Source organism: Patagioenas fasciata, chromosome 1 (assembly GCF_037038585.1).
Source record: "Patagioenas fasciata isolate bPatFas1 chromosome 1, bPatFas1.hap1, whole genome shotgun sequence".
NCBI classification, from domain to species: domain Eukaryota; kingdom Metazoa; phylum Chordata; class Aves; order Columbiformes; family Columbidae; genus Patagioenas; species Patagioenas fasciata.
Window position 1 is genome coordinate 167,914,140 of NC_092520.1, and position 25,028 is coordinate 167,939,167.

The 25,028-nt window shown below is 35.7% G+C and overlaps 1 long non-coding RNA gene across 1 annotated transcript; it reads left to right on the forward strand.

Moving 5' to 3' along the window:
- Positions 1-9,865: 9,865 nt before the first annotated feature.
- LOC139827067 (uncharacterized) lies at positions 9,866-23,526 on the forward strand. The gene is made up of 5 exons (XR_011737256.1): positions 9,866-9,947; positions 10,937-11,087; positions 15,003-15,940; positions 19,612-19,712; positions 23,073-23,526. It is a non-coding gene; the product is annotated as an uncharacterized lncRNA (long non-coding RNA).
- Positions 23,527-25,028: the final 1,502 nt, after the last annotated feature.

Consider the following 25,028-nt stretch of genomic DNA (forward strand, 5'->3'; position numbering starts at 1 on the left):
TCTTGGGGCAGAGAGATAGGAATCTCTTTTCCTCTGCCCACAGTCTCACCCACTACCAGCTCTGGACAGAGTACTCTCTGTAACCTACCTCATCATTGTGAGTCACATTTCAGCTTACTGTCCTTTTTCTCTGCTGTCTTTTATTCAGGTGAGATATTTGATTAAAGTATATCCAGGATACACTGGTCATAAAAGAGATATATTTTTTTTCCATTTACCTCAGAAGACTGAACCTGGTCAAATGCAATCAATTGCAGTGCTTGCTTTTCCACACAACCCTGCTGCAGTACTCCCTACCAGAAGGACTCCAGGCATAACCCCTCTGTTGAGCATGCTGAAGTAACTTTGTTAAACCATTTCCTTAAAGACAATAAGATCAAACCAATGGTATCATTCTCTGCTATTACCTACACAGGATTTGAATTCAGATTCTTTGCAGAAATTCCTGTGATAGCTCACAACTACTGCTTGTTTCCTTTTATTCTGGGTAAGCACCATTTGCAGAAAAACATCAGTACCATGACTCCCTGAATTCAGATTAAATCAGGAAGTATATGCTATTTTTAGTTCTGGAAAATATGATCATCTTCTCTTGCCTGCTGCTTGTAAATCACTTTGCATGGCTTTTTTTTTTTCTCTCTTTTTTTTTTTTTTTTCTCTTTGAATGTATTAGGATGTTACATATTTCTGTTGATGTATGCAGTGGTGATTTCCAAGATCACATAGGAATGAAAGTGAAGTGTGTACTGTTTGTTTTGATTGCTTATTCAGTCATTACACAGCAAGGGTAGAACTCATTCATGCACTGCTCTTCATTTTGTATCAGTTACCACTGTGACCCCACTGTGCAAGTAGCTTTGCACACAGAGCTGTAGAGGCATGCTTAATCTCTTATCTCCCTGAGATCACTTCTTAAAGCAAAGCATGAAGTGGATTACATAAAAATGTGTTAAATGTTTTTATTTGTTTGTTTGCTTGTGTTTGTTGTTTGTTTTCTGGCCTACATTTTATGTGGTAAGTGTCAGGACAGCTGAGACATTTTATAATAACTTTTCTGCATTCAGTTTCACTTTGAAACCCTCTTTTCTACAGCCTGTGGTTGGTACATATGAAAACCTATGAGCTGTATCACTGGAGGTCTGTCAATATTGAATGTCATGCAAAGCAGCAGAGCTATTCCAAGGACAGAGAGCTAAAAGTCTGTGACCAACAGTGTGTTAGGTTCTACTGTAAGGTGATGAATCTTCCTATTATGTCCAAATAATGACATAGCACAACCTGCCTTACTTCCTTCACTCTTTTTGGCAACATCGATTTGCTGAGTCAGGCTGTAGTTGTGAGAGGTGACAGAAAGAGTGATGGATAAACTGCAGAAACTACTGTAAAAACTGAGAAAAGAAGGCTGATGTCCATGTTTCAAAGACAGTAATTATCTGTATGAAATCTGTCTCTGGACATGTTCATTTTCTACCGCGAAACATGCTTTATAAGTTGTTCCTTTTTCTTCTTAGCTACTGTAACATGCAGTATACCATTTTCCACCACTAACAGGTTGCTATTTATGAACCCTACTTGATAAAGAAAACTATTAACACTCGAGCCTCTCTTTGAAATGTTAAGCATGCATCCTCTAGAGACAATTAACTTGTTTATATTCCCATACACTTCCTTTTTTTCTTGTTATTTGCTACTCAGTTTGATCACAGAATCACAGAATGTTAGGGATTGAAGGGACCTCAAAAGATCATATAGTCCAATTTCCCTGCTGGAGCAGGAACACCCAGATGAGGTCACACAGGAAGGTGTCCAGGTGGATTTTGAATGTCTCCAGAGAAGGAGACTCCACAACCTCCCTGGGCAGCCTGTTCCAGTGTTCTATTACCCTCATCATGAATAAATTTCTTCTCAAATTTAAATGGAACTTCCTGCCTTCCAGTTTATACCCATTGCCCCTTGTCTTGTCATTGGTTGTCACTGAGAAGAGCCTGGCTCCATCTTAGTGGAACTCACCCTTTATATATTTATAAATGTTAATGAGGTCGCCCCTCAGTCTCCTCTTCTCCAAACTAAAGAGACCCAGCTCCCTCAGCCTTTCCTCATAAGGGAGATGTTCCACTCCCTTCATCATCTTTGTTGCCCTGCGCCGGACTCTTTCCAGCAGTTCCCTGTCCTTCTTGAACTGAGGGACTCAGAACTGGACACAATATTCCAGGTGTCGTCTCACCAGGGCAGAGTAGAGGGGGAGAAGAACCTCTCCATACCCCTTCTGATACACCTCAGGGTGCCATTGTCCTTCTTGACCACAAGGGCACAGTGCTGGCTCATGGTCATCCTGCTGTCACCAGAGCATATTTGTTCCTAAACATTATTTTAAATAATCTCAGTGGAAATGTCTTGGATGCAGTAACTGAATGATAGATTGTCAGGTTGCTTTTCAGCTGTAGGTGAAATGTCCCTGTTGTCACGTATGTTGTTTGACATTCTGAAAACTGTCTTTTCAAACAAATATTTCCCAACAGGGAAAGACAAAAATAATATACTAAAACTTTTATTTGAATCAAAACCACACTAAATACATTGGTAAGAGATTTTTTTTCTTTAATTTTTATTTTCCCATTGGATTGTGCATTTTTTTGAGTTCCTAATATTCAACATGCTGTATTAATTCTCATGAAGGAAAGACTTAAGCCTTTGACATGGAATATGTCTTCATCTCACCAGGTTTTACCTATAAAATATGCAAACATTTAATCTAAGCTAAACAAGTAGGCTCCATTTGTAGCTGAAACACCTCCATATTATCTTAATACAAGTGTCTTGGGCTGATGGGATGAATGACCCTCTTGAGATGCCTATGTCTCAATTAGGTGTAGATGGAGCCTAGAAGGCAATCCTAGATTTGATGTCAAGTCTAATTTTTAGATGAATTTAATTTGATGAGGTGAATTGCATGTGATTTCACTTAAAGGTTGATTCAACACAGTATGAACTCAAGATTTTTTTATGAGAAAACTAAGTTATATAACAAAATATTTTGCTATTGCATTGGACTGCAATATGACCTCGTGTTGAAATAAGGCAACAATGAAGAAAGAGGGCTGAGTAACCAGATAAATTATTGATCTTCTCAAGAGAGAAAAAGGGCTCTCATTCCTTGTACTATTCCCTAGGTAGAATAATGATTCACATTTCACTCCCATCCTCCCCTCTGGGCATTTGGGCAATAGGTGTAGTGAAAGAGTAACGTTGTCTTTTAGGAAGATATTCCAGGATATTCCAAGGTATTCCAAGACAACAGAGCAAATTAGGAGCGTGATACAGGTGAGAAATTATGGGAAATTTATCTCAGTTTGAGTTTAGTTAAGAAAAATAAAAACCCGCCTTGATACCATGTTCTTCAAATGTCTCTGAACTGGATCATCCTTACCTACCTAATTTTGACAAAAGGGTCCTTCCTGAAAAAAATTATTTCAGCATTACTTTACTGTGTTTTTTATGTAGTGTGTTTGGTTATTTTCACTGTGATTTCAACCATATGATTCCTGTGTTTAATAACTATTTCTGTAGAAATTCTACATACCATGAGCAGCTGTAATGGCTGGAGAAAGTGCCATTTCAGTGATGGACCATGTTCGTGCATTTGTATATAGGAGACGTGTTTTGGCAATAATTTTTCATCAGAAAAAATTTGTGCTTCGGGGACTTTGTTTTACTTTTTTTTTCTCCAAAAAACTAAAAAAAAAAATGGAAAAACAATCAGCTAGCTGTGGGAAGCACATCTGTGTGTGCATCAGATTCTTTTGACGGAAGGCACTAAGCAAAACAAAAATTCTTAACTGCTATTGTAATAAGTTATTTGTGTTCAGTAATGAGTTATCTTTGTTCACTAATGACCAGAAGAATTTTTAATGAGAAGTCACTTTCTGATGTTTGGATCATAGGTCATAATGTTCAGATAGAGACAACAGAAGTTAAACATATGAAGAGTTATGTAGTCACTCACACGGTCAGATCTTAACTGGTGTCACGTACTCAGAGGTTCCACTAGCCTGTGGAGAAATTATTTTATTGCTCAGCACCTCCAAAAATAGGGCTATAGAGAACTGGACTGAAAAATCTAATGTAATACTGACTGAAAAGCAAAGATATTTCAAAGCCAAACACTTTGTTTCATATATCAGTCATTGTAAATAACAAAAAGCTCTGTATTTAGCTTTTGGAGGCATTTGCACTTTACACAAAACAAGTACCATTACTAAATTAGCTCTTTTGTACAGTCATACTTGTTAAAAGAGATAACCCTGCGAGTGCTTGCTGAAAAGCCAGCCAGAAGCATTTCCAACACATTCCTTGTGTTTAATGAACTATGGCTACACAGAGACTTACTGTCATGTGGATATGGAGTTTCACCAGGGCCAGTGAACAACCTGGAGAAACACTATTCATTAACATGGACATGGATTTCCTGTTTGTTCCTAAATAACAGTGCTTCAAATATGTAAGGTGGTGTGGGAAAAATATGTAAAGCGATAGTACACTCATTAAAACTAAGTGTTCTAAATAGAAGAAATTCTCTTGCCAGTCTTCAAAGTCACATGTGGATTTTGTCTGTAAACTTCCCATTAACTGATGTGAAAATTTCTGATGATTATTATTACTGTTTTCCTTCTGTTCAAATTACTCACCTGCTTTTTTTAAACAGAATTACTTTATCTTAAATGTACCTCTCTGGCAAGCTCATAACATTAGTCCTCCTTTAGCAAATGTTTAAGATTATTACAGACAAGACAGCATTAGAAGCAAGGATAGACCGAGAACTACAGCTTCTCTGCTCTACCTGATTCGACACTTCAGAGTTCTAAAAGGTGTGGTGATGTGGGAAGGTAGCACCAAGACAACAGGTTTCACCCAAGGGTATAGTCCAGCCTATGGCATTTGGTACATCCACTTGCTTGAAGTATCATCATGTAATTCTTGTATCTAGTAATCTGCAGAGGTCTGTCAGCTATAGTTCCTTTATTCTAGCGAAGTCCAGTAGTAAAGAATGGTCAAAGGACTAGAAAATAAGAGAATTACAGATTACTTGAAAGCATGGTTAAATATGGTTAAATATTATTTTAAAATGCTACCTCTATCTTGCTATTTAGAAGCAGACTTGTACCTTCACACATATATTTGCAAATGTATGGATATACGCCCTTTTAAAAGGAAACAAATTCAGTCATACGTCTGTGCAGCTCCTACATTACGTAACTGGCCCCAAGCTATGGGAGTGATCTTGTCTTTTATTAATATGCAAGTTAAGAGCTTACTCTAAGATAGCCATGTGAGTTGGGATTCTTCCTACCCTTATTATTTTTCTTTCTAGGTTCAGACTCAGAATTTGCCTCAATGTTCACTGGTTTTTCCTCCTTCTTACGTTTCTCTCCAAAGCGAGAAGTGTCTCAGCAGTTGCCCAAACTTCTATATAAAGTACAGAGGCAAGTATATGACTAACTTAGACTGGACTCACATTTTAGGTAACTAAAATTAGTGAGGTGAATCCTACCCACTTAGGTTTGCTGTCTCTATGAAGACAGTTTGCGTCATATGGACGATAAATGCTACAACAAACATCACCCTTGTAAGATTCCAGAACTTCAAAACACAGCCATGTGAAGTTCTTTTCCGGAGTTTTTTTTTTTTGTCTAAAATGGGTGTGAAGTTTAAATATTTCACTGATGTTTGACTAATGTCTTCAGCATTGGAAAGACATTTTTAATAAGGATATACAAGTAAATTTTCGAAAAACTCAGAGGCTCACCTCTTCTGCCAAAAATATTGATTAGGTCTTCAACATCTTCTCGTGAAGCAAAGGCTATTATTGTCACAAATGCATTCAGCTGAGAGGAAAGACAGTGAGACTAGCTGTAATTGTCTTGGCTCAGAGTCTAAACCCTTGATTTGCAATTGGTTATTATCTTTTTTTTTTGACCTCAAGAATGTTGAATCAAGAATTTTCTCTATCAGTGCTTCTTGGCTATAATGGTATAAATAAGTTAGGTATGGTCATTCACTTCATATGTTCATGCTTTTGGGGATAACTAAGATATTCAAAAGCTCAGTACTTTCTATTCAGCAACTGATGCAAAGTTTTTTTTTAAATGAAAGACTTCTGTTGATATACCCTTTTTTTGTTTTTCCTTCCCTCATTTTATTCCTCCACATAAGAGAGAGTAGCACATGAACCTTACACTGATTGATATTTTGCACATGACTAACAAAAATCTCAGCTTGGAAACTTGGGGAAATAAAGTGTGACATTTACTTAAAGTCTGCCTGTATCACAAAATAGTAAAAGCTTTTCTGGCTTTTCACCTCCAGTCTGGAATCAAGTCAGAACAGAGACAAGTTCAGTTAGATGGCATGTTTCATAATTCTTCTTCCTTGGAAGAAACTGAATAACTCCACATGGATTCTTTGGCAATCCTTAGTGACAGCAGTCCTGGTAAGAGAGAACACGTAGGAGATGATCATGCAATAATGCTTTTGAACATGACAGCTTGCACTTACTTCTTAAAATTAAGAAACAAACAAACCAAGAATGTTTTATTTTAAAATGCCTAGTACTAATGGAATATTCCCCTGTTGTCAAACTGCAGCATTGCTTGCACTGGGATCCCATTTTCTTAACATACACTGTCATGAAGTACTTTCCAAAATAGCACCTATCTTAAAGTGGTTACTTTCTTTTCTGTTCTCCAGTGAAACTTATATAACTTCCTGTTAAACAGGAAAACCAATAGCATCTTCATGAATCTTTCTTTTTTCAGTTCACCAAAAAAAAAAGAATAAGTGCCTTGGTGTTCCTCTTAACATGGGAATGTTGTTGAAAATACATGTTAAAATGAAAATTTCAGTGTTTTCAATAAATGCCAGAATATAGACAGAAACATTTTCTGTTGATACATCCTAAGAAGTCCCCCTCCACAACCTTGTTTGATAGTAACACTGCTGGAAGATTTTTAATATGCGTCTGACTTCATTCATTTTATTCAAAACCAATGATGATGTTCATTTGCCAATTTTTGTTTCTGGCTTGTTTTTTTTTGTGACCCTGGCTCAGTTATTAGTATTTCCTTAATTGACGAGCAATCCATTTTGTTACTGCATTTTTGGTGCTTCATCAGTAAGTAATATTTTGTTTATTCTGCATTGATCTAACAGTCCAACTGATGCTTTAGAAACAGTCATTGCTCTGTAGATACCGGTCAATGGGCAACAAAACTCAGTAGACTTCACCTCATGGCATCAGTCTATTATCGCTTCCTAGTTTGAGCTACCTTAATTTTATTTTTTGCTTCATTTTCAGTTCCACCATAAGCATTAGTGGAAATTTTCCTGCCTATGTACATATTTTATATTAGGCTATCATTTAGTAAACTCAAAAATATCAGTATTCTGAACCTGACCTGAAATCCACATTGAAGACTCATTCTTTCCTTAAACCAAATGTGAACTATTTATAGGCCTTTGGATTACAGAAAAGTGTTAAACCAGCTACTGGTTCATAATACTGCTTTTACCAAAAGCTTCCAATCCTGCACAGATCATGAACAGCACACAGTTTAACTGTCCTTCAGTACTGCCCTATCCAGGTGAAACTATCTTGAGACATTGGCTTGACTAAAATGAAGAGAAGCTGCTTTCTTTTGTTTTTCCTTTTCCTTAAATTTTCTGAAGAAAAAGAAAGAAAAGAAAAAGTAAAAGAAAAAAAAAAAAGATAGGAATTGTGGAAAGGCTTGAGAAGGAAAGGAAATTAAAAAAAGAATAGATCAAATTAGATCAAATTGCTTTAGAAGGACTGATCCAAAGAGGATCATTGGCCTGGAAGGACTGATAAGACAATGGTGTTTTAGAAGTGGGTGTTTAGTCCTTGAAGTTTCGAGATCAAAGCTAAAGGGTGAAGGAGAATGAGCAACAAATTGTGGGAAAATGATCCCAAACACTTTGTAGTTTATACTGAGAAAAAAGTGACAAGGAAACTGAGACAGGAAAATATATATGAGAGTATTTCCTGCAGTTTGCCTAAACCTTCCCCTTTGCCTAAGGCTATGTGGATCTCGTGGATGTGTAGCCAGCAGAATGGGATAGGGGAGTGCCCTAATGCAAGGAGCTCAAACAACACTCTGCTGGTGGACAAAAATGGTTTAACAGGGCATATCAGTGGACATAAACAGTGTGATGGGGCATAACAGTGACTCAGAAAGCAAACCACACTGAGGCAGTGATTTTCCACTGCCTCTTGGTGGAGACAACGGCCAACTGTGTAGGTGAGTTCCTTCTTGCCACTCTGCTCCACTAAAACAACGCGAGTGGGTGCAGGCTCCTGATTTGATGATTTGAAGAGACCCGTTCTCATCTTGCACAAGTTAAAACAGTTGAAGATGACTGACTTACAATAAGTTGTTCCTAAATGAATCCGACACAGCTGAAAAAAGGATTAGTTAATGATCTTGTCTGTAGCCCATGAGAGGCACATTTTATTCACTTTCCCATTACCAAACTTCTCAGTGCTTGTTTTTGTTACATTCTCTTCTTCTGCAGCTAGTGGATAAGATGGCAGAATTCCCACTCATTTCTGTATTGTGTATAAGTATTGTGTAAATCTTTTCATGAGGTCCAGAAGGCTTTTTCTCCTGCTGTACCGTACCTGTCTGCAAACAAGTCCACTCTGGTTTCTAATTTTGAGTATTTATTAGAAATGCTTTTACATCAGCTGGCAAGGAGACAACAGAGCAACCCTATCTACAGTAAAAAGAAATGTTCTTTTCAAAAGCATTGTGTGAAAACAAAAAGGAAATCAGTGCTAAAATAAATCACTTAAAAATATGCTAGACTCCTTGATGTGTCTTTCCATCATCTGAAGATGATGCAAGCCAGTTATTAAAAAAACGCAAAGAATATTTTTCTGGGTAGATCACTACAACCTCTTGGGATTTGGCTGACATATTTACATATGTATCATAATAATTATCCTGCCTTTTCCTGTCTGTTGTTGTATTAGTTTAGCTACATTTGTTTTAACATTGATACTCAAAATAGTCGGCTTGATTATTCTTATTATACTTCCCTGTCTTAACTGGTGGGCACCAATAGATGGAGCAAATATTCAAGAACATGTTAATTCTCTCTTTTGCACCTTATATTGCTTTCATATAAAAAGATAAAATAGATTTTTGGAGACAATATGCTATTACTGTAAAGCATCATCTCAAAGAATCACAACATAGTTCAATGGAGTAACCACAGTTATTCTCTGATAGGGAGCTCTCTTCTGATAGGGACAGGTAATGCTATGATTTTCCCAAGGCCATCCACTCAAAAATCATGGATTAATTGCATCTTCAACACATGCAAAATAATAATTAAAAAATTCCAACTTTTTTTTCTCTAATTTTCCTTTTGGTTTTTGAAGCCATATGTGTGCTCATAGCACCCTTTCAAACTCTTATTTTTAGCCAAGAGTCCTTTTTTTTTAAGTTTTTAAACAGAAACTGGAATTATGTGTTTGCTACTCAACCTCATCTCCAAGAGTGGAGGTTTAAGAAAACACATTAAAGAGAGGAAGACTGCATATAAATTGCAGGAGCTGAGAACACACATATAAGAAAAACATGGAAGATGTAACATGCATTTCTATACTATAAAATAAATCTTTGGCACCAAGAAAATTATGCAAAAGTTAAATAATGAAATTTAGATGTTGTTAGCTGACCTTTAGAAGGGGTTGTACAAGTATTCAAAGTGCCAGTGTTTGATTGTTCAATTTAATAAAACCAGTAAGAAATATGTTTCTCATTTCACTGCCTCTTGCTATTCATACAGGCTAATTTTCACTCTGCCAGTGGCTCATTTCTTCAATTCCAAGATGTACCTTCATTATTGTTGATGTATTATATTACACAGTAAGTGTCTTATGTTAATATTCAGAACCTTGTGGTTGCCAGGCATCCTCCTTAAAGAAAAAAAACCTAGAATTTTCTTTTTAATTAAACAGTTGTCTTCAGTATGAATAGTTGTCATAAGCTACTGCCATTACCCAAGTGGTAATGTTTTCACAGATCATTAGAGAATTATTCAATAAGAAATCCCACACCTGTATTTATTGAATAGTATATGGAATATATAAAAGCAGTCAAATTACCAAGTAAACAGTCCTCTAGTGTAGCCCCCAAAGAGAAGAATTATATAACAGTACTGAAGAAACTTCGGGAGTTTCTACAACTTCCTGTTGTATTCTGTAAAGAAATATAACAGCCACCTTTGTCATTTGTATCATCTTATTACAGTAATAGCCATCTTTTGCCCTCAGTTTTTCCATGGTGTCTGTTGCAGACATTTGACTCATCTCATTAACTGGGCTATAACGGTTTGATGATGAAATGATGTTATTGGAGAAATCAAAGCAGCTCCCAGTGAGCAGCAGTGGCAAAGGCAGAGTGGGTACTGCTTCTTGCTGTGAATCTAGAAACTTGGGTTTGAGCCATGTCCCCTGTAACCCAACCAGCAGTGAGGGCTGTCCTCTGGTGACCCAAACAGAAAGGGTATTATCTGATTTAGGTAACTAAGAGGAGCGGGAAAGGAGACTGCCCCTTGTGCATCAGTGTCTACACAGCAGATACTGGCTCACATTAACCACATCGGATCACTTGCAAAGCCTTGCATGAACTGGACAGACATCAGTGTAATGAATCTGGTCTGGATCAGTGTCTTTGGGCCATGTCTTAAAAATCTGAAATGTGAAACATGACTTTGAACTTCTCAGAGTGCATAAATTTTCCCTGTGTGATTGACTGAAACAGAAAGCTCATTAAAAATACTCCCATCTTCACATATTTAAGCCTGGGAAAACAGTGGGAAGGTATTTCACTGTGTTTTCCTCTCTCTTTCCCAGTTCTTCTTCGGCTACTGCAGTAATATGTAATGAAATAATGATCTTACAGAAATATTGTGTCTGAAGAAAACCACAAAACCCTTAGAATGCTTTTAAATGATGGGATTCATTATTTAATCAAAGCAAAACTAATGTGACAGTGTCTCCAAAGGTGAGTCAGTTTATTCTAAGAAAAAATACCTAAGACAAGAAGGCTAAGTTGCCCTCTAGAAATGTCATTCTTTTTCTATTGCCTCCTGAGGGAGCCCAGATGACTTGGTTAGATTATGTGCCTAATTTCTAACAGGCTAAAATTAAGTCAGCAGGATACTGCTCTAGATGGTTGTGTTATAAAGATCATCTATTTGATGTCTCACTGTATTCAGTACAACATTGGCACTAGGAGGAACCTTGAGTTCAGTTTAATGATGGAAAACCAGCCCTAGTGTAAACCTAAAAAAGATCTCTAAATTATGCAAAATGCTGCAAGACAAACAAACAAACAAAAGCTTCCACCATTTCCTTTGTCTTCAGAAGACTAAAAAGGCTTCAGATAGTCTGTTTTCTAAAGCTTTAATAATTTATGTGAGTAGATTTAATTGTCCTGGTGCTTCTGTTTATCTATTTTTCTCAGCATTTTACCTGAAAATCACACTAATGGAGAACTTGGCAGAAAAATATAGTTGTCAGGAAACTGGATTGTCAGAGACCTGTTATCTAGACAAAGAAAACCAAACAAAACTGAAGGAAAATATAAAAAGACAGGAATGTCACTTCCTGCTGTTCCTTCACCAGGATTATTACCATTCAAAAGACCACTTTCCAACACAGCAATGATGTAAATAGAAGTGAAATTTATAGTGCTTTGTCTAAAAGGAACAAAAGACTCCAGATGCTGTTAAGAAACATATGTGATAAAAAATATAAGAAAACATTATTTCATTATAAAAAGTTTTCATTCTATAAAGAAATAAAGTCATCATGAGGCAGTTCCAAGCTTAACTCTAAGTGAAGGAGAACTCTAGAGAATTTAAACAGTCTTGAAAGTGTCTTGGACTGCCTGAAAAAAATATCATAGATCAAGCTGCTATTAAATTTCTTGACCCTTTCAGATGCCTGTTTAGACACCGAAGAAATGCCTAGGATGGGAATGTATTTGTAGCTCTTTTGTAAGACAGAAGATGAGACGTCTCTGCTACCTTTTTTTTTTTTTTTTCCCTGTATATGCTTCATCCACCAGTTAAACTAAGACAGAATATTGACAACAAGCATCTGAATAGATATGAGCAATGTAGGAGAGAAAGAGTTGGTCTCTGCAAACTCAGTTTCCTATCTTACATTATGTATTCTTGTTTATTGGTCTGTTCCTTAATGTCTGCCACAGGAGTGTTGGAGTGATTAGAGAAATTAATTTACACTTAGAAAATTTAAATTTATTTTCTAGATCTGCCAGCAATTTTCTGTATAAACCTCAGCAAACCAACTGAAAGATGAGATTTGGATACATTAAACTTGCATAAGTCTTCAGAGCTCAGTTCTGGAAACCTTGGGACAGTTTGGCTGTATAGGACATGCTTGGGACAATTGTTCTTTCTGTTTTCTTGTTAATAAATAAATATTCACATGGTTCATGAGTGCTCTAGGAAGTGTCCAACAGTAAATAAAAGCCATGGATCTGTCTGGTGTTTATGTGTGTCATGCGATCTGGCTCTATTTCAAGGCAAATAGACACTAATAAACACAAGAATGATAGACAAAAGAATGTTTCTTTATTACATATGCTAAAATTATCAGAGTTTTGCTCTTGTTTTGACATTGGTAAGATAACACATCTCTGTAGCTGGTAATATGCATACTAAATGCCCAAAATTATACCTTATTCAAGTTTTCCTGGATTTTCTTTTCAGTTTAGGATTGAATCAGAATTAATATTTTTTTTTTCCCACATCAGACTAAAAATGGTAACATTCAGCCAAATAAAGTTAAAAAGAAAGTTCAAAAATATTAATTCTTGACACTAAATTTCATTAAGTTTTTAGAAGATGTCAGAAAATGCATCCAATCTAACTTCAAAATGCATACTAATTAATCATTTTTTTTTCTGTACAGAATATGGCATATCACTACGTACTTATCCTGGTAACAGATCTTCCTCAGAATTACAACTGCTTGTAGCTATGACTAGTGTTATAAGATTATTTTTGGATTACAGCAGCAAGAAGGATAATTATTTTATCTTGATAAGGAAAACTTATGGATTTATGAATCATAAATAAAAAGTAGAAAATACATCAGGAATTTTAACAAATGAATAAACATCCTTTATAATATTTTAAATTCATATTCATATTTAAATTCATATTTATTAAATTCATATTCATATTTATTCTGTGTTATCATAATAGGATTGTCTCCCACATCTGACCCTGAACTTCTAACAACTTTTGAACCTGTTAACTAATTTCAGACTAATTTGACACAGAGGTGGAAATTTCATCATGAAATTCTTAAGTACCTCATTACAATCTGGCTGGTAGAGGAGCATGTGTCCTCATAAAAGGAAAATTACCATATGAACTTATATCTGATTGGGTACCAAAGAATTAAACCAAGAAAGAGCCCTTAGAAGTCCTCTGATGCATGGAAAGATTCAGTCAAATTTGGCCCCTTCTTCATATCAAATTCAGTTAATGATGATAAAGATAAGCTCTGAAAAGAGAAACACTTGGTTAGCCCCAGTGCCTATGGAACAAAGTCCTTGTTTATTCAAAGTTTATATGTGCTTGCACCCTGAGGACAGTAAAGTCAAGGCAAATGCCTTTCAATCACTCTATTTGAGGACCCCATATGGTCTTTGCCTTTAAACTGTCACTGACTTTAGACTGAAACACCTCTCTTGACGAAAATTACTTTTTTTAATGATTTTTTTTCTTGAAGAAAGTTTTATTTTTTCTGAACATAGATTATACTGGAAATGCTGAAATTAAATGAAATTATCTTTGAAGGCTCTTAAACCTTCATGAGATTCCACTGGATTCTACACTTGCATCAAATGTAATGGCCCAAGATATGAAGCAAGTCTGACTTGATTATTTTGAGACATTTTCTTGTTTTATACTTTACAAATTTAGGAGCTAAAAGTGGCCTTGACTGTGTCTGGCAAGTCATTAGTACAGAATATGCGAAAGAGCTCCATTCTTTTCTGATCATAGAAGAGACTCCTAGATCCCTAACTTCTTATCTACAAAGACCAGCTACCCACCTGGTTATAAGCAAATATAGGAAGACAATTTAAATGACCTAGGCACCCATGATGGGAGTCAGCCAGCACTTGTGTACATTGGCAGCGGACATTAATGTCTGTACACAGAAGAAAAACAGGACACTGCTGTTAAAATGTCAGAGGTTAAAACACCCAAAATTAGGGTGTATCATTATTTAATAGTGCAACAGGCAAAATCTTTAATTAATTCAGTCTGAATGAATACAGTCATTTGTAAGTATAGTATGTCAACTCCAATATTTAAATTAATTTTTACTTCTTGATTCATGCCTACTTGAACTAATATGGAAAATGTAAAAATACTTTTGAAAGTATCAGAAAATTTTGACTACTTTTACTCACTATAGTGAAAAACTGACAAAAGTTATAATAGAAACCTGAAGCCATTGGCTATACGTTCTGTAAGATCTGTATTTCCTGTGACTGAGAACAAAAATAGGTTAGATGTTTACATACGAGCTGAGAAGAACAGGGAGCAAATTAATAAAAGTGTGTTTTTCTTTATTGGATGGCCACACATACATATATTTAATGGATTTTGCTTATCAATATTAAAGAAAAACAGATTTTGGTAGTATATATATACATAGTAAGTTAAAATATTCATATACATTTTTTGTTTTATTTATACTAAGCATTCATATATATACTTAAGTAATGTTACAAGACTACTTAAAATATGAATTTATAATTTAATACTATAATACATCCATATCCCAAGTACTTTCAGCAGTCCTTAACTGAAGCATAGATGATGAAGTACTTTACTATGTAGTTAGCAGGTGTTTTCTGTTTCTTTTTCAGACTACATCACTTCTGAAGAGGAAACAATATTGTTTCTCTCATAATAATCTTTGGTGGGGCCAGGCATGTACAGCAAACTCCAAAGAACCCCTTTGAGTTAGTGGAGACAGTTTGCAGCAGTTTGTAAGGAACTTGGAGAAAAAAGTTTGTGTGAAAAACCTGGAGGAAGCCTCAATCTTTTTGCTCAGAGCTCCTCTAGCAGTAGCTAGAACACCCTCATAAATAAGTAATAGGGAAACTAGATTTTTTTAGAAGCAGGTAACCCTTTCATGTCACTACCCAGTATGTATGAAACACGGTGGCAATGAGGAAAGCTAGTGAGAAGTACAAGAAAACAGGTGAGTGTTGTTAGCAGAAAAACAAACCAGCAGTCACAGCCTAAATAGGTGACTCATATAATAGGAAGTGAGATCATTAACAGAAATAGTGCCCCAAACTGAGGACAGTGGAAAAACTGAATTCTGTCACTTCAAACTGGAAGAGTGTCTGTGGTGACATTGTTTATCAGAAAACAATGGGCAACAAGCAACAGTGTTGAGAAACTTGTTATTACATGTGATTTTGGCAAGCATTAAAAATTTCTTAATTTTTGGCAGGGCTATGTCATGGAACTTGTGCCTCCAGGGGTAGAATGGTCAGAGAAACAAATTTAAACTTCAGCAATGGTCTGCAAATAACTAACATTAATGAAACATTCAGAGAAAAGTGCAGAATAAATGTGGATGCTCAAAATGAAGGAATGCACAGGGCAGGAGAGAGGCTGAAAGCTGAGGAAAACAGGCAATATAGAGCAACATATATACTCCAGAAAGTAATATGAAGTCTTAAGAAAGAAAAAAACAGTGTCTGGGCAAGAATACAAGAGACCAAACAACCCTAGCCTCTTACTACCCAGTTAATTGGACAGCTTCTTCAGGAGGAAGAAAGTAACTGAGAAGGTAAAAACTGCACCTGGTGAGAAAACTTCTTGTAATGTCATTTGTACACACCTTGCCAGGCAGCTGTTGTGCTTGCTGTGATGTAAAAGGAAGAAAATAACTGTCTTAGGTGTTGCCTGGCAATGATTCTGTTTGGTTTTTGTTTAGTTAGTTTTTTGTTTGTTTTGTTTGCTTGTTTGTTTATTTGTTGTTGGTTTTGGTTCTTTCTTTTTTTTTTTTTTTCCATTTCCTTTTCACACGAAAATAACAAGAACATTTTAAATAGTTATTTTTCTGATGAATGCAATGAAAGAACAAAGGAGAAAAGGTGGCGAAAGTGGTTTTAAAGAAACAGCATTTTTGAGAGAAGAACAGGTGATGCTGTAGCAAGCATGAAAAAAGCACAGATGTATGTGAAGTTTTGGAAGATAAATTCAGGAGCTACTGACCTCAAAAATGCCTAAAGCTAACTGTTCCAGTCATGATAAAATTTGAATAAATACAAATCAAATAAGAGACACAAAAATTACATTAAGATTCCATGCATTTCATAGAAATTATGATCAGGCACAGTTCTTTGTCCTTAATAAATACTTTGCAACAAGAGTAATAGATTATAATTGGATTTTGGCTTTTTTTTTTTTTTTTACAAGACAACTAAAGTGATAGTTTAATGATTTATAGAGTTTAATTGTGTTTCTCTAGAGAAATGCCACTTAATAAATAGCATAACTGAAACTCCAAGTAATGCAGAGAAATCAGCAAAAGGGATGAAAACAAGTTCATCCTGGAATCAGATCTCCAGCTAAACATTACTTTGAATATGTCATGCACACAGATGCACATTTTAAGAGTTCAAATACCTTTCTGTTTCAAACATCAACTGAAGAAGTTACTTAACATTCTTACTTTTGGAGCATAAGGTTGCAACGTAGCCCTTGAGTTTGATTTTTTTCTAAAGTAGAGGGTGCTCTCTCAAATGCCACAGCTCTGCAGTTTATGCTTTTGCTTTAAAACAACAATTGCCAGCAGCCTTATTCATGTCACTTTGTTCTTCCCATAATATATCTTTTTGTTTCTCCACAAATTAAATTATAATTCATAATTCTCTCTCAGAATTAGCTTCCCACAGAGATCCTTATTATAGCAAATGCAATTGTTATAACTAATTTTAACAATTTAGTGTATAAGTTGGTAGAAAGTACTTTTCGTTTTTCTGCTAGTGAACAGAACTTATTTTTAAAGGGAATTTAGATGTGTTATATGTACTGCATGCTGACAAATTTTTGCATATCTGCCATTACAGTACATTAAGCATGTAGTAATGCCGCAAGTAGGGATGTTAGCTGCAGACCCAAACATGAATTTGAAAGAACTGAGACTGAAGAGGAAGAAATAATACTTTTGTGAAAAAAAACTAGAATTATGCTGATATGTTAGAGCACAGGCAAATGTATTCTAATAATTATTGAGATTTCAAAGAATAACTGCTGCCAGAAGTGTTGAAAAAAATCTTATTACCACATACAGTGCTTACCTTACAGCCAGTTCCGAGTGACATAGTAGGCTTTGTTTATAGATAGATAGACAGACAGATTGATATATCTGTATTTTAACTTATTTTTTAAGATTAAGCATATCACTAAGCTGTCAGGGAAGTCAGGTAGGAGCAGGCTGCTCTGGGCTGGGAGTAGCTGGCAGGACAGGCAGCACTTTGCTGTCACCAACAAAACGGTGGAACCTTGCAGCACCTGCACAAGGTGAGCAGGTCAGGGATGATGGCAGTAGCTGGGGATATTCATCCTCATGTCATGCTTTCCCAGGAGATGGTGCAGGGCTGCTTGAAGGCACCATCTCAGGGCCGGGGCACCCCCCCAGGAGGAGAGTGCAGAGCCTATTGGGGTGCTTTGAGTCCTGACACAGGCAATGTCTTTCTCTTGTATTTCTGCGCTTCTCTCATCTTTCTCCACTTCTCTCTTTTTTATTTTTCACAACAGGGTGTTTTCTTTCTCTTACATATAACTCTCACACACCACACTTTTTTCTTGATTAACTTCTGTCTTGGCTTAAGGAAAAGTAGGTGTCATATGACTTTGGATTTTACCTGTCAATTCCCCGTTCCTCAGGAATTTCGTGATCTATACTGGACTCCTTGGGTTAAAAAAATGCTTTGGAATATTCTTCTTTTTTAGGAGGTAAAATACCTTGTACAGATGTGCCTGCGGTATGAGCCCCTCAAAGTTAGAAAAACTTCCAGTCCTAACAATCCCTTTTTTTGCATTCTCTAAGTCTTTGTTCATGTAACTGGTTGAAATGGGATTGATAGGATGAAGCAAACTCATGGCTTTTAGGTTCTCCAATGTCAAAATTGCTCTGTTAAGAACAGAAACCTTGATGTTCCTTGTTACTTCACAAACATAAATGCTAAGAGATCATGTTTGAAGTAGAGATTACACAGTGCCACCTTGATCATAACAAGCTTCTGTGTTTATGAACACAATATGCTTACAGTCTTCATCAGCAGAAACCCCATATATCTAGATGTCTTTACTCAGAATTGTTCATACCATTTGGACAGAAACATTCCAAACAACTGAAGAAAAATCCATTGAGTGATACCTTTTTGCATTCCTGTGAAAAGTACATTTTTGTTACCTCATTTTTGCTCTGATACCACCAGAAGATGACTTGAAGGAGAATTCATTAATGTCTGAGTAACTTCAGCAAAAGTTTATTTAACACAGTATAAGCACTCTAGATGAATCTCTCTCGCTTATGATGGAAACTAATTTCTCAAGGCTCTCTGAAACACAACGTATGACAGTGTCCAAAAAGAGCAGCACAAAAATCTGTCAGTCAAAACACACAAAAAAATCCATAAATACCATTGTTTAGTGTAAACAACTCATTGAATTCACACAGTTTGAATCCTTTCTTTTGTAAGTTCTAGCAATAAAAGCTAGGAAATAGCCAGTTTTTCAGGAACTTGAAATCATCACTCATCTGTAAATCTGACAGTCCATGGCAGGGGAGATTGGGTGTGGAACATTTAATTGCAACCATTTCACTGCTTGTGGCATTAAAAGCTCTTTTAAAGTAATTCAAATCATCGCCTGGCAGCAGTCTAGTATGCTTCGTCTCTGCTCTCTAGGAATATTTGGTTTCCATTTTAGAATATTTTGTTCAATTAGGCTGTGTGAAAAGTAGGACACCAGACAATAGAAACATTTTTCTTTTCAGGAATGAGCTCTTGGTACATTTTTAAGAGATCAAGGGCTGAGGGACCTGAAGTTACTCATGTTACACAATCTGAACCTCTTCTCAGTGCAGCATCCAGTGGTTTTTATTTGCTCTTTATTTAATACTCAGTCTGCATGTCATGTGTTCATGTACAAGGTTCATACTGTTAATTAAATGGATTGCTTCTTAAAGTGCACTAATTGTGAAATCACATCACTTTACCTCCAAATAGCTAAAATAGAAGCCACAAGCTAGGCAGAAAAAAAATACATTATTTTAGACAAGACAGAAATGTTAATTAAGAACTCTTGTATGCTGAAGTTGAGAGGCAATATCTTCATGTCCTGTCCTGAATGGGAACAATTGCCCAGACAGATTTTTTAAAACTTTACCCAGAAATAGCACTGTACTAGCTAGAAAAATTTTAATAGTTCTTTCCATTTCCTTTCCAGGTATTAAAGGTTATTATATAGAGAATTAAATGGCATATTGCCTAGAAGTACTGAAAATCCAATCGCAATATGTACTAAATTGCAAAAACAACACATGCCAAGTAAGTTATGCAAGTAGTTGTTTGGCTAAATTTTTCATAACCTAAACTGATTCTGTCTCAAGTTGCTTTCCAAATGGAGATTGTCTGGGGACCAAACTAGATCTTCTGTTCATGATAGATGGCAGTCATCTGCCTATTACTTTTATTATTATTATTAATTAAATCTTTTGAAGTTTATGGTAGAAAATGTCCTTGTTTTTGCTTTTAGTTCCATATTACTTCAACTCAAGGTCAAAAGGAAAAAATGATTCCTATATTCCACTTCAATTATAGTAATAATTTCCCCACTGACTGAGATATTGATTTTATCATAACTATTTGAAGGTAGCAAATTTTTATACATATACATCTATACACACACACACACAAATACACAAAGACATATATACACATGTATATATATGTATTTGTTTATACACATACAGAGATGCACAAACTGGCGAGATTTTTAAAAGTAAAGAGAATGGTTTTGTACTCATTTTCTACTAAGGGTCAATAAAACTTGGTCATTTGAAATCCAGTTTGTATCTTGAATAATCTTCTCCATAAAGATCATATTTAGAGTTAATATTCAATAGGTCCCTTCCAATCCCAAACATACTGTGATAATCTTGTAACTTCAATGATAGAAATAAGAAGGGCTTAGAGTCTGCTTCTTCACTTATGCTGCAAAATTTCTACACTTTATTGGAAAAGAAAAATAACAAATTCTGTTTCATTTGCTGTATTTTCTCTTTTCTACATATAGCAATAATGCCACTGATGTTGGCGTCTTTACGCTGTTGATCATTTTGTCCTAATTGCAGAAACACATCTTAAAACATTTAATACAAGAGAAAACAGGGCATAAACATAGCTATTAGGTTATGGTTCTCTTACCATTTTTTAGGAGAGGAGGTGGAGGGATTTAGTGTTAAGTAAATTAATATTGTACTATGAGAATAAGATGTAAAGTTATGGGAGTAGGTAAGGAACCAATCTGTTATTTTTCGAGAGTATATAACTGTGAATTGCATTTTATAATTAAAATATAATACAATTTTTAGTCATTTTCTGAGAATTAAGAAACTGTTTAACAACAAAAAATTTTGCTAAAAATAAGCAATTGTACCTTCCTGAGAGGGAGGCAGTTCTTATCTGATGCCTTCAACTACTAATCTCTTGATACTGAAACTTGTACATCTTTTCTTTCCTAGGATAACATTCCTCAGTTGCTCAGGGTCAAAATGGCTCCTGTCTATGCCATAGACTCTTCTTACAGTATTTTTCATTGCTGCATGCACATGGCATTGTCCATCTGTCCAGATCATGCCACTTCCTCTCTTTCAACTTGACCTTTTCTGCCCCCAATCATCCTTTAGGTTTCATTTTTCATTCTTTTAAAATTCCTTCTTCTGCAGTTCCTCACTATTATTTTCCTGTCACTGCTTCCTACCACTTCTATCTTTTCTGTCCCTTCTCTAAAACCTAACCAAGTTCTGGTCCCCTTGTAGATGGACTCCTGTCCCTACCCACACAATCTTCCTGTTCCTGCTTCCCACCTTTGCATAGAAAACTCATGTTATTTCCTCCAATCTGTCACTGTCATACTTCAATCCATGTTGATGACTCAACTTTTCTTGCTACGTCGTTGATGACTCAACTTTTCTTGCTATGTCCTTACTACATTTCAATCATGTAGAAGTTGTCTTCTTCTCTCCGCTTACTGGCTCTTGAATTTCCATTTCATTTTCCTCATCTGGCTCTGAATCTGTGTCTGTTTTCCCTTATGGGAAGCAGTATTTTTATCATAATGCTTTGTTTATCACACTTTTTTTTCCTATAGCCTCCAAATCCTTTCTCTACTTATAATTTCTCTAAGTTTTTTTTTTTTGCTTGTTTGTTTGTTTTTGTTTTATATAGGTTTTTTTGTTTGTTTGTTTGTTTTTGGTTTTTTTGTTTTTTTTCTCTTCTCCAAGCTGCTGCCTACTAGGCCAGATTAACCCCACCTAATTTTAGCTGTCTAAAAGCTAGCATGCAACCTGAGCTGCTCATCCATTTTTTTTTTTTTCCTGAAGTTAAGAAAGAAAAATAGTCAGTTTCAGAGATTGATCCATGATGCTTACGTATCTCAGGATAGGAGAACATCACCTGTAGAGGTGATTACTTTCCTATATTAACTACCAGAAGAGTTTACACAGCTAGATTAGATTACATGATAATTTTCAATGATTAAAATTAATTGTTCTAATATGTATTCCATTGTAGTTTCATCCTCTGATTTTCATCTTGTGATCTCCTACACTTATTGCATAGAGTTCTGTATAAATTAATATTTTCAATTTCTAAATTAATTTAAAAGAAATGACTAATTTCTCACAAGTCAAATTCTGTTTCTGATTATATAATCAATTATATTTTTATTTGTTTTGTTGCTATTGAAAACATTTTTATTCTGTATTACCTTAGGCTTCTCAATTTTGTCATGGGTCTAATGATCAGGATAGTTGACAAGTGTACTATAACGACAATGGTATTAATTCAGCTTTGAATACACAGTTTCTAAGCAGAAATAAAAAATGCCCACTATTAACAGAAGAGGCTAGACAATTAAGAATAGTAGTTGATGGAAATTCACAATGTTTCAGACTTGAGGGGAAAAAAAAAAGGAGGAAATCTAGTTGTTCTAGACATGACAAGAAAACCATAAACAAACAAAACCCAAAACCCTCAGTTTCCTGATTATGTCCAATGTCTACAGAAAAGAGATCTGAGGTATAAATAATTAGATCTGGAAGCCTTACTATTTGATCAACAGTAGGACTTATTTGGCATAGTACACAGTTCATGACATAAAACACATACACAGTTCATAATATGCAATTCATATTACGTTAATGTCAACAAATTTAGTTTAGTAAAATAAATATAAAAACGTATTAGTTATTGTTCTGGATTTATTAAATAATATCACTTTAAAATATTAAACCACACAAAATTTAAAAACAATGCCATCAATATTTGTATTACTAGAAACTGAAAAAAACAGAAGCATTGCCATCTAGCTCAAAGACAGATACTTGCTCCAAAGTCCAGAGTTTAGATGGATCCAAAGGCAGCTGGCACATAATAGTAGAAGACAAAAAGTATATCATGCTAAGGATTATGGTGAACCCTGGAGCTGAGGTGCATGAAACTTTTTGTAAAGAAGGACCAACATTGTCTGAATGAGAGGACTGAGTGGTTTTAGAGGGAATAATATGCTCCCGTACGCTGGGAGAGGAATTTTGAAACTATTCTGTAGGTTTATGGTACGAGCTGGGGATTGGATAGATAAAGTAAAGGATGCAATAGAAGAGTTGTTTTTTCTCCTCACTACAGAGTGACTGACAAGACCTGAATGCAGCTTGGAAGATGGTGATCCTGAATCACTGAGGTAGGAGGAAAATAAGGAAAATGTATAATACACTCAGAAGACTTAAGAAGACAGATTTCAATAAACTCTGGGGAACTGGAAACTAAAATCCCTGTCAGAGAAAGTCCAAGTCAAAAAGGAGAGCTGATAGTGTCTCAATTAAATAATATTAAACATAATTCCCAGCTATATTTTAGAAACTTGATTTAGCAGTCTCTGGATTGAAGATGGGTATTTTAGATCTTGTGGAGCATGACTGAGGGTTCAGAAGAAAGTTCAAACAGATCCACCATTTTATTTTTAAGGGGCAGCTGGGAAAATTATATAGACAGTTCATGGAAAATACTGCAGCAAATAATTAAGCAAACTATGTATAAACTAATAGAGTGTATGAGCAGATAGAATTTAACAGGAAGATGAGTAACTCCGAAAATGCATTTGACAAAAAATTCTACTCTCACTCTTCTAATTAGAAGCTCAACTAGTTTTGTATTTCTGCAATCTGTTACTGCATAGATATAAAATACATTGTCCAGAAAGATAAGTACTTTTGCCATTAGGCAAATACTATCAGCAGAACTGACACTACAGAACATCTTTTTGATTATCTAAATAAATTGCCCATCAGTAGATGAGTGAAAATCAAACCTTTTTTTTCATCAGTATCATATAGTTCCAGAAAAGGACTGAGTATGTTGGCAAAGGCAGAGAGAGAAAGTTTATTGGGATAATTTGTTTGAGAAAGAAAAGACTGTTCTCAGGGTTATCTTATACTTTATAAGCAAAAGCACTCGGAGTAGATAAATGTGTAGATCTTCGAATACAAAGAAAGCATGTGCATGGAAATTCCTTGCCTGTTAATGCAAGACGCTAAACATTTTAACAATAGTACACTGAAAGATAACTGGGAGGGACACACACATTTATATAGTAAACCAGAACAATTGAGATGAAATAATATATATAGTCTAATAAAAGTTTGTATTACTGCCAGGAAGTGTCCATGCCAAAAATGTTCAGCAGCACAGCTGCCAAAAAAAAACTGAGAGCATTATGAAACATGCTAAATCTATACATAGAGGGGCTTAGAGAAGAAAAAAAAAAAAGTATGTTTATTCTTAGGATTCAAGTATATCAAATCATTATGGTTATTTTATGCACAATAAGCAAGGCTCTGAGCATGCTGGCAAGCATTCAACAGAGCATTTGTGCTGCTTGAGGACCATGTTGGTCGTTAAATTCAGGAGGAAGGCTGAGGAAAGCCATAATTAACTTGACTGTTTGAGACAAGCTAAGCATCCAAATTGATGAAAAAGCTTCCACGTGTTGTTAGATATAACTTAATAACGTTCCTGTCATTGCTAAGCAGACTCAGCTTCCAATGAAGGTGATTTGAGATGCACAGAGCAGCCATCTTGGGGTCTACCTTGAAAAAGATGAAAAGTAGGTTGCAATTGCTGCCATATGGCCTTCAAATGAGTACTTCCGTGAGGAACTTGGAGAGCCTCAGGAAGCCTTCCTAGTTTGCAGTTTCCAAACCAGTATTCTAACCACTGGGTTCTGAGGGCTAGATCACGAATTATAACTTTTGTCTTGAAGGTAGTGCGCTGAACAGCCAAAAACATCAAGATTCAGGTATCCAGGAGGGGACCTGGAAACCAAAGGCCAGTGACAAGGCATGACAACTGGGAGAGGGAGCTGCCATGTTCTGAGAAGAGACTAAAAGGGTATGGCCACACATCAGAGCAGAGAAGGCTGAGAGATGACAGACTGAGGTTTAAAATTCATGAAGGCAGAGGCTAAGGTGAATGCAGAACTGTTGTTTACCAGATCCCATGATACTGGAACCAGAGGGCACTCAATGACACTAGTAGGTGGTGAGCTTAAAATAGCTACAAGAAAGTACTTCTTTACACAGCAGG